The sequence below is a fragment of the Manis javanica genome, chromosome 8 (genome assembly GCF_040802235.1).
Source record: "Manis javanica isolate MJ-LG chromosome 8, MJ_LKY, whole genome shotgun sequence".
Taxonomy (NCBI): domain Eukaryota; kingdom Metazoa; phylum Chordata; class Mammalia; order Pholidota; family Manidae; genus Manis; species Manis javanica.
Genome location: NC_133163.1, coordinates 105764780 through 105775269, shown reverse-complemented (window position 1 = coordinate 105775269; position 10490 = coordinate 105764780).

The window sequence follows — 10490 nt, the reverse complement described above, 5'->3', positions numbered from 1 at the left end:
TTATTCAGTGGGGATCTCTTATTATTGGAGGATACCCAAAAAGTTCTACTACGAGTATCTATCTGCATTTACAAGATTACCACTGGTGTATAGAAGAAAGTTTTCAAATAGATAGACAGATAAGTAAGTCATTAAACAAACAAATAAACAAGATGGAGATAGGAGATATTTTCTCTAAACCATAGTAGGCTGTTATCTATCCTGCTTACTGAGTAGACCGAGTTGAGATAATGGATAATAGCAGGTATTGTGGATAGGGATCAAGCATTATTTTGGACAGGGACAAACACTTAAGCTAATAAGGAAGTATCCAACATTCCTGTAATTCTTTGCATGTTCCAAGCATATTCTTAATTTAAACATTTTTTCTTTGTTTCTTAAGAAAGAAACAAACCTTTTCTTGTGAGGCTTTGTATATATACACTATATAATAGAAACAAATGTGTACATAGTGTTTTAGTCAGTTCAGGCTAAATAATATTCCACTATATGGATAGCCTCAGTTTGTTTATCTGTTCACCAGCTAATAGATATTGGGGTCTTTTCTACTGTGGGGCTATTATGAAACACACTGCTATGAACATTCATGTTCAAGTTTTTGTATGAACATGATTTCAACTCTCTTAGGCACATACCTAGGAATGTAACTGCTATGTCATAAGATAACTCTATGTTTAACTATTTGAAGAACTGCCAAACTGTTTTCCAAAGTGGCTGCACAATTTTACACCCCCCACAAGCAGTGCACAGATTCTTCACATCCTCACTAACACATACTATTTTATTTTTTTGATAGTGGTCATCCTAATGGGTGTGAAGTGGGATCTCATTGCGGTTTTGATTTGTGTTACCTGATGACTAATGATGCTGAACATCTTTTCAGTGATTATTGTCCACTTATGTATTTTCTTTGGAGAATTATGTATTTATATTCCTTGCCCATTTTAAAAATTGGGTCATTTATCTTTTTTATTATTTAGTTGGAGGTATTCTTTTTATATTCTAGAAACAAGTTCCTCATCAGGTATATAATTTACAACAATTTTCTCCCATTCTGTGTCTTTCCCATATTCTTGATGGTAAGATGTGTTTCTAAGGTAACTATCGTTTGCATCCAAATTGTTATTTATTATTTAACGAATTGAAATTTATTGGCAAAGTTTTTCATAATATCCTCTTTATCTTTCCAATTAATATAGTATCTGTGGTGAAGTATTCTCTTTCTGCCTCATATTGGTAATGTTTTCAATCTCTCCTTCTTATTTCATTAGTCCTAAATATCAATTTTATCAAGATTTTCAAAGAACCAACTTTTAGTGATATTGATTTCTCTCTATAATACATTTGGTTTCTATTGATTTCTGCTTCTAGCCTTATTATTTCCTTCCTCCTACTTTCTTTAGGTTTGATTTGCTGTTCTTTCTTTATTGTTTCTAAGAAGTTTGGCAAATTGATGTTTAGCCTTTTATCTTGTCTAATATATGCATTTAAGGCTATGAATTTCCTCCAGGCACTGGTTTAGCTATACCCAACAATTTTGGTAAGTCATATGTGCCATATCAGTTCAAATATTTTCTAATTTCTGTGTCAGTTTCTTCTTTCATCCATGAATTATTTTAAATTCGTTTTTTTCTTAATCATAGATTTTTCCATTTCACTGCCTTAACTCCTTTTTCTCTTTTCTCTTGTTATGTTGACATTTTCTATTTTTCTTGCTTCAATAGCCTCTTAGAAAGGCAACTTGGAGCATTACATGGCATCTGGGGCAATGCAAGGTAAATTTTTACCTTTAGAAGAAGGTAAAATCATCTCTCTGAAGTATTATGCTTAGTTTCTTTCCTCATCTGGCTGATAATATTCAGAGTTAATTTAACTTGGGAATTCTCCCCAGAAGGAATGTATGCACTACTAATATTTGGGAAACAAGTGCTGAGAGATTCCAATTTTCCTCTTTCCAGGAGGTACCAGTTTGGATGCAGCTGCAGGAAGTTTCTTGAATGGTACCCTTAAGAAAGCCTAATTTGTTCTTGTGGATTTTATTTCAGTCCAGTATAACCTCTTGTCTATTTTCTTGTAATCAAAGCTTTTTAAAAAAGTAATTTATTGCCTGTTAGGAAGTCACTGCACTGGGCCAGTGTTTAGATGTACTTCTTTCTGGCATCCCCAACCACAATACTTTCTATAGCACATGAGAGCTTCTCTTCTCTTTCTTTTTAATTAATACCAAATGCTCTGAACCATACTTGTTTTTACTTCTTTTCTTGGCCACAGATAGCTAGATAGGTGGTTGTTGCAAGCAGATGACCATAGGAAGGAAGATTATTCTTAATATTTGACTTTTTAAAATCAGCTATCTTGGGATTTCATTTTCTAAAATGAGCAGAGGGAGTGACATAGCTTGTTTGTTTACTGGTTCTGTGAATTTTTCACTCAACCTCTCTGAACCTTAGTTTACTAATCTGAAAAATGGGGATAACAACACTTCTGGCTTCATAAGGTTATTGTGAAGTGTGAAAGCAATGAATATTAGGTGTTAGGAGAGTTTCTTGCATATACCAGTTATTTTCATGGAACCATGGATAACAGCATCAAGTGAAAAGAAAGGGATGATATTTTAGTCCTGAGGTGAAAGTTCTTGTTTGAACTTTCAAAATTCCAGCCTCTGGGCTTCATCACAGGAATCAGCATAAAACTGAATCTATGTCAATGTAATTGAAAATCCTACTTGTAAAAAAAGCATAGTTGATATGAAAAGTTGGGTATAGGTACATTTGATGACCAGTATAAACTCAAAGCTTAAAAAAGAAACTACCTTTTCTACCTCTATTTCTAAAATTATTAGTATTTTTGTCCACCACCAGTTCTCATGTGTATCTAGAATTAACATTACAGCTCTCCTATACTCAACATTTTTATATTTATGATTACCATTTAATATACTTTATATTTATTTTTCTTTTGCATATTCTTATTCACTCATGGCCTTTCACAATTAGCATTAATATTATTATTTTGCTGCCCATTATTATCAGTTTCACCAATGGGAATATTTAAGGGGTTCCAGATTTTTGTTTTTAGTACTACTCTCCAAGAAAAATAACCAGGAAGAGAGGAGCCAAGATGGTGGCATGGGTAGGGCAGTGGAAATCTCCCAAAACCATATACATTTTTGAAAATACAACAAATACAACTATTCCTAAAAGAAAGACCAGTGAATACAGGACAACAGCCAGGCTACATCTACATCTGCTAGAACTCGGCATCTCACAAAGGGGGTAAGACAAAAACTGTGGCCCAGTGGGACCCGAGCGCTCTCCAAACCCCGACTCCCCTGCAGGAGAAGAGGAGTCAGAGCAGGCAGGGAGTGAAAGCCCAGGACTGCTAAACAACCATATCTAGCAATCTGCACCAGGATCACAGACACACACTGCATGGTGGGCTGGATATTAGAGAAATGGAAAAGCAAAATCTGTGAGCAGGTCCCCGCATCCAGATCCCCTGGCACAAAAGAAAAGCGAGTGCTTCTTAAAAATCTTATAGGGACAGGGGCCTCAAAACTGGACGGAACTGTCCCGGCACACTCAGCCCGGCAGGCTGGGAATCCTGAGGAATGTCAGGCACACCAGCCCCCTGGGTGGCAATGCAGACCTGAAGCCTCTCAAAGCAATAAGCAGCCTGCCAGTTGTTCCACCAGCCGATGGGGCCCCCGACACAGCAGCCCAGTAGCCGGAGAGCAGACGAACATGACCGCAGCAGTGGTGGAGCAGCCCAGGAGCAGCCACGTGTGCTGCTGCAACAGTGGAGCAGCTGCCCAGAATCTCCTTCAACTGCACAGCCATCTGGGCCAGACCCAAAGGCCGCCGCCGGCACGCAGCTGTCTGGCGCAGGCAGAGAAAACTGGGACAAGGCGGGAAGAGGCATTGCTCTCACAGGAGAGCACACTCGGTGTGACAGGCACTCCTGGAAGGGCTCTAGGCAACCTGATGGCAACCCCGCCCACAGCAGTTTGGGGGATTAACCCGGAGGCTGCTCCAGGAGAGTGGATAACTGACACAGGCAGCAGAGAAGGGCAAGGTGACCAGCAACAGGAAAAGGCTTTGTTCTCCCAGCTGACACATGAGCTACCTGCCTACTGCTACATCTATCACCATGAAAAGGCAGAATTACCCAGACAAACCCCAAGAGAGGGCCTGGGGAGATAGATTTAACTAATCTTCCTGAAAAAGAATTCAAAATAAAGGTCATAACCATGCTGATGGAGCTGCAGAGAAATATGCAAGAGCTAAGGGATGAAGTCCGGAAGGAGATTACAGAAATGAAACAATCTCTGAAAGGACTTAAGAGCAGACTGGATGAGGTGCAAGAGGCCACTAATGGAAAAGAAATCAGAGAACAGGAATGCAGAGAAGCTGATGCATAGAGAGATAAAAGGATCTTCAGGAATGAAAGAATATTGAGAGAGCTGTGTGACCAATCCAAAAAGAACAATATTCACATTATAGGGGTACCAGAAGAAGAAGAAGAGAGAAAAAGGGATAGAAAGTGTCTTTGAAGAAATAATTGCTGAAAACTTCCCCAAACTGGGGAAGGAAATAGTCCCTCAGACCACAAAAGCCCACAGAACTCCTAAAAGAAGGGACCCAAGGAGGACAACACCAAGACACATAATAATTAAAATGGCAAAGATCAAGGACAAGGACAGAGTATTAAAAGCAGCTAGAGAGAGGAAAAAGGTCACCTACAAAGGAAAACCCATCAGGCTATCATCAGACTTCTCAACAGAAACCTTACAAGCTGAAAGAGAATGGCATGATATATTTAATGCAATGAAACAGAAGGGCCTTGAACCAAGGATACTGTATCCAGCACGAATATCACTTAAATATGAAGGAGGGATTAAACAATTCCCAGACAAGCAAAAGTTGAGGGAATTTGCCTCCCACAAACCACCTCTACAGGATATTTTAAAGGGACTGCTCTAGATGGAAGCACTCCAAAGGCTAAATAGATGTCACCAGACAAGGCACCAAGACCAGCAAAAGAGCTACCTGAATATTAAGAAGATATAGAACTTATGGAAGAGAAGAATGATGATATCAGCACCAAATGCAATGTTAGGATTTGGAGTTTTCTCATTAACCTTGTAAATTTCTCCAGGAAAAAAAAAGTAACCAGAAACCAGGATCAGCTATCTCCAGATGTGAAGTTACATTTCTCATAATGTTTCTGAAACTAATCCACACTAAAACTCCTACATGAAAATCTCTATCTCAGTCTTTCACAGGAAACCTAACCTAAAACAGTATCACACCCACTGAATAAGTTGAGATCACCTACATGAAAATCTCTATCTCAGTCTTTCACAGGAAACCTAACCTAAAACAGTATCACACCCACTGAATAAGTTGAGATCATGGGTATGTGAAGCATAATTTATTACTGCTGTAAACTAACAATGGCAAGTCATCTGAGGAGAAAAGAAAGTACTCCAACTACACAACTGCACATGATGGTCCTGGATTGGTGGTGCTCTGCTAAAGTCTAAATCAATCTTCATACATATAAAGAAATGGATTGTTGTTAAATGAAACACATGAAGTTGAATCTCTGGAATCTAAATGGCTGTATCTTGTAACAGAATCCACACATATAACATAGTTTTTTTGGATTCAAACATATCTGTATTAAGTACTATTTGTGAACTGCAAGTATGAATCATTGGCATTTGAATACATAGTACACTTTCCCACACTGTTTATATCTTTTAAGCACTATCATAATAAACATACAGTTGAGTGGCAATTGGATGAAGTATAAACAAATTCATTGTTCAATGAGATTTAAATAAAGCAATTCTTGAAAATGTAGCAAAACCTGGAACCTGTCTAAATGTTCAACCAGGGAATTAAGTAAATTATGGTATAGTATATCATCATTAGTGATGATATGAGGAGATCTACATTTATTAACATAGAAAGATGAGACATGGTATTTACTAATTGTCAAAGCAGTCTGCAAATTAATATTATGGAATGACATTATTATTATTTTAATTTTTATATCATTAATGTACAATTACTTTAACACCATTGTAGTTACTAGACTCCCCCTATTATCAAGTCTCCCCCACATACCCCATTACAGTCACTGTCCATCAGTGTAGTAAGATGCTATAGAATCAATACTTGTCTTCTCTGCATATACTGAATTTCCCATGTCCCTTCTGTCCCACACGCACATTATGTGTGCTAATCATAATGCCTTGTTTTCCCCTTATCCCTTCCTTCCCACCAATGCTCCCCAGCCCCTTTCCCTTTGGTAACTGTTAGTCCATTCTTGGGTTCTGTGAATCTGCTGCTGTTTTGCTCCTTCAGTTTTTTCTTTGTTCTTATACTCCACATATGAGTGAAATCATTTGATACTTGTCTTTCTCAGCCTGGCTTATTTCACTGAGCATAATACCCTCTAGCTCCATCCATGTTGTTGAAAATGGTAGGATTTGTTTTCTTCTTATGGCCGAATAATATTCCATTATGTATGTGTACCACATCTTCTTTATCCATTCAACTACTGATGGACACTTAGGTTGCTTCCATTTCTTGGCTATTGTAAATAGTGCTGTGATAAACATAGGAGGCATATGTCTTTTTCAAACTGGGGGACTGCATTCTTAGGGTAAATTCCTATAAGTGGAATTCCTGGGTCAAATGGTATTTCTATTTTCAGTTTTTTGAGGAACCTCCATACTCCTTTTCGCAATGGTCGACTAGTTTACATTCCCACCAGTAGTGTAGGAGAGTTTTCCTTTCTCCACGTCCTCGCCAACATTTGTTGTTGTTTTTCTTTTGGATGTTGACCATCCTAACTGGTGTGAGGTGATATGTCTTTTGGATGTTGGCCATCCTAACTAGTGTGAGGTGATATCTGTGTGAGGTGAGATGACTGGTGTGAGGTGAAAACTGTGGTTTTAATTTGCATTTCTCTGATGATTAGGGATGTGGAGCATCCTTTCATGTGTCTGTTAGCCATTTGAATTTCTTCTTTGGAGAAGTGTCTGTTCAGCTCCTCTGCCCATTTTTAATGGGCTTATGTGCTTTTTGTTTGTTGAGGTGCATGAGCTCTTTATATAATTTGGATGTCAACCCCTTATCGGATATGACATCTATGAATATATTCTCCCATAATGTAGGATGTCTTTTTGTTCTATTGATGATGTCCTTTGTTGTACAGAAGACTTTCAGCATGATATAGTCCCACTTCATCAGCTTTGCTTTTGTTTCCCTTGCCTGGGGGGATAGGTTCATGAAGTAATTGTTCATGTTTATGTCCAAGAGATTTTTGCCTATGTATTCTTTAAAGAGTTTTATGGTTGCATGACTTACATCCAGGTCTTTAATCCATTTTTGAGTTTGCTTTTGTGTATGGAGTTAGACAATAATTTAGTTTCATTCTCTTACATGCAACTGTCCAGTTTTGCCAACACAAGCTGTTGAAGAGGCTGGCATTTCCCCATTGTATATCCATGGCTCCTTTATTGAATATTAACTGACCATATATACTTGGGTTTATATCTGGCTCTCTATTGTGTTCCACTGGTCTATGGGCATGTTCTTGAGGCAGTACCAAATTGTCTTGATTACTGTAGCTTTGTAGTACAGCTTGAAGTCAGGGAGCATAATTCCCCCTGCTTTATTCTTCCTTCTCAGGATTGCTTTGGCTATTTGGGGTCTTTTGTCATTCCATATGAATTTTTTTACTATCTAGTTTATTGAAGAATACTGTAGTTATTTTGATAGGGATTACATTGAATCTGTAGATTGCTTTACACAGGATAGTCATTTCGACAATATTAATTCTTCCTAGCGAAGAGCATGGAATGAATTTCCATTTATTAGTGTCCTCTTTAATTTCTCTCAACAGTGTCTTGTAGTTTTCAGGGTATAGGTCTTTCATTTCCTTGGTTAGGTTTATTCCTAGGTATGTTATTCTTTTGATGCAATTGTGAATGGAATTGTTTTCCTGATCTCTCTTTCTGGTAGTTCATTGTTAGTGTATAGGAATACAACCGATTTCTGTGTATTAATTTTGTATCCTGCAACTTTGCTGAATTCAGATATTAGATATAGTAGTTTTAGAGTGGATTCTTTTGAGTTTGTTATCTACAATATCATGTCATCTGCAAAGAGGGACAATTTGACTTTTTCCTTACCAATCTGGATGCCTTTTATTTCTTTGTGTTGTCTGATTGCCGTGGCTAGGACCTCCAGGACTATGTTGAATAAAAGTGGGAGAGTGGGCATCCTTGTCTTGTTTCTGATCTTAAAGGAAAAGCTTTCAGCTTCTCACTGTTAAGTAAAATGTTGGCTGTGGGTTTGTCATATATGGCCTTTATTGTGTTGAGGTACTTGCCTTCTATACCCATTTTGTGGAGAGTTTTTATCATGAATGGATGTTGAATTTTGTTGAATGCATTTTCAGCATCTATGGAAATGATCATGTGGTTTTTTATCCTTCTTTTTGTTTATGTGGTGGATGAAGTTGATGTTGATGGATTTTCGAATGTTGTGCCATCCTTGCATCCCTGGAATGAATCCCACTTGGTCATGGTGTATGATCCTTTTGATATATTTTTTTTGAGGGGGCATCTCTCATATTTATTGATTAAATGGTTGTTAACAACAATAAAATTCAGTATGGGGGGGTCAATGCTCAATGTACAATCATTAATCCATCTCAAGCCTAACTCTCATCAGTCTCCAATCTTCTGAAGCATAACAAACAAGTTCTTACATAGTGAATAAGTTCTTACATGGTGAACAGTACAAGGGCATTCATCACAGAAACTTTCAGTTTTGATCACGCATTATGAACTATAAACAATCAGGTCAAATATGAATATTCATTTGATTTTTATACTTGATTTATATGTTGATCCCACATTTCTCCCTTTATTATTATTATTATTTTTATTTTTAATAAAATGCTGAAGTGGTAGGTAGATGCAAGATAAAGGTAGAAAACATAGTTTAGTGTTGTAGGAGAGCAATTGTAGATGATCAGGTGTGTGCCTGTAGACTATGTGTTAATCCAAGCTAGACAAGGGCAATAAACCATCCACGGATGCAGAAGATTTCTCTCAAAGCAGGGGGGATGAGGTTCTGAGCCTCACCTCTGTTGATCCCCAATTTCTCACCTGATGGCCCCCCTGCGACTGTGCCTGTCTTAGGTTGTTCCTCCCTTGAGGAACCTTTTGATGTATTTTTGAATTTGGTTTGCTAATATTTTGTTGAGTATTTTTGCATCTATGTTCATCAGGGATATTGGTCTGTAGTTTTCGTTTTTGGTGGGGTCTTTGCCCGGTTTTGATATTAGGGTGATGTTGGCTTCATAGAATGAGTTTGGGAGTATTCCCTCCTCTTCTATTTTTTGGAAAACTTTAAGGAGAATGGGTATCACATCTTCTCTGTATGTCTGATAAAATTCCGAGGTAAATCCATCTGGCCCGGGTTTTTTTGGTAGATTCTTGTATCAGGTTTAAGGACACTGTTTCTTTTAATTTTTCTATTTTGAATGGTAAATCTAATCAAGGAGAAAGAGTATTAGGTCTTCCCCAAATGTTTGATAAAATTTGGCAGTGAAACCATCATTTCGGGGGTTTTCTTCTTAGGTGGGTTTTTTATTACAAATTCAATTTCTTTGCTGATAATTTGTCTATTCAGATTTTCTGTATCTTTCTGGGTCAGCCTTGGAAGGTTGTCTTTTTCTAGAAAGTTGTCCATTTCTTTTAGATCATCCAGTTTGTTACCATATAATTTTTCATAGTATTCTCTCATAATTCTTTGTATTTCTGTTGTGTCTGTAGTGATTTTCCCTTCCTCATTTCTGATTCTGTTTATGTGTGTAGACTCTACTTTTTTCTTGATAAGTCTGGCTAGGGGTTTATCTATTTTGTTTATTTTCTCAAAGAATGAGCTCCTGCTTTCATTGATTCTTTCTATTGTTTTATTCTTCTCAATTTTATTTATTTCTGTTTTAATCTTTATTATGTTCCTCCTTCTACTGACTTTGGGCCTCATTTGTTCTTCCTTTTCTAGTTTCATTAATTGTGAGTTTAGACTGTTCATTTGGGATTGTTCTTCTTTCCTGAGGTAGGCCTGTATCACAATACATTTCCCTTTTATCATGGCCTTTGCTGTGTCCCACAGGTTTTGTTTTGTTGAATTATTGTTGTAATTTGTCTCCATATATTTCTTGATCTCTGTTTTAATTTGGTCATTGATCCATTGATTATTTAGGAGCAGGTTATTAAGCCCCCATGTGTTTGTGGGCTTTTTCATTTTCTTTGTGTAATTTATTTCTAGTTTCATACCTCTGTGATCTGTGAAGCTGCTTGGTAGAATTTCAATCTTCTTTAATTTACTGAGGTCCTTTTTGTGGCCTAGTATATAATCTATTCTTGAAAATTTTTCATGTGCACTTGAGAAGAATGT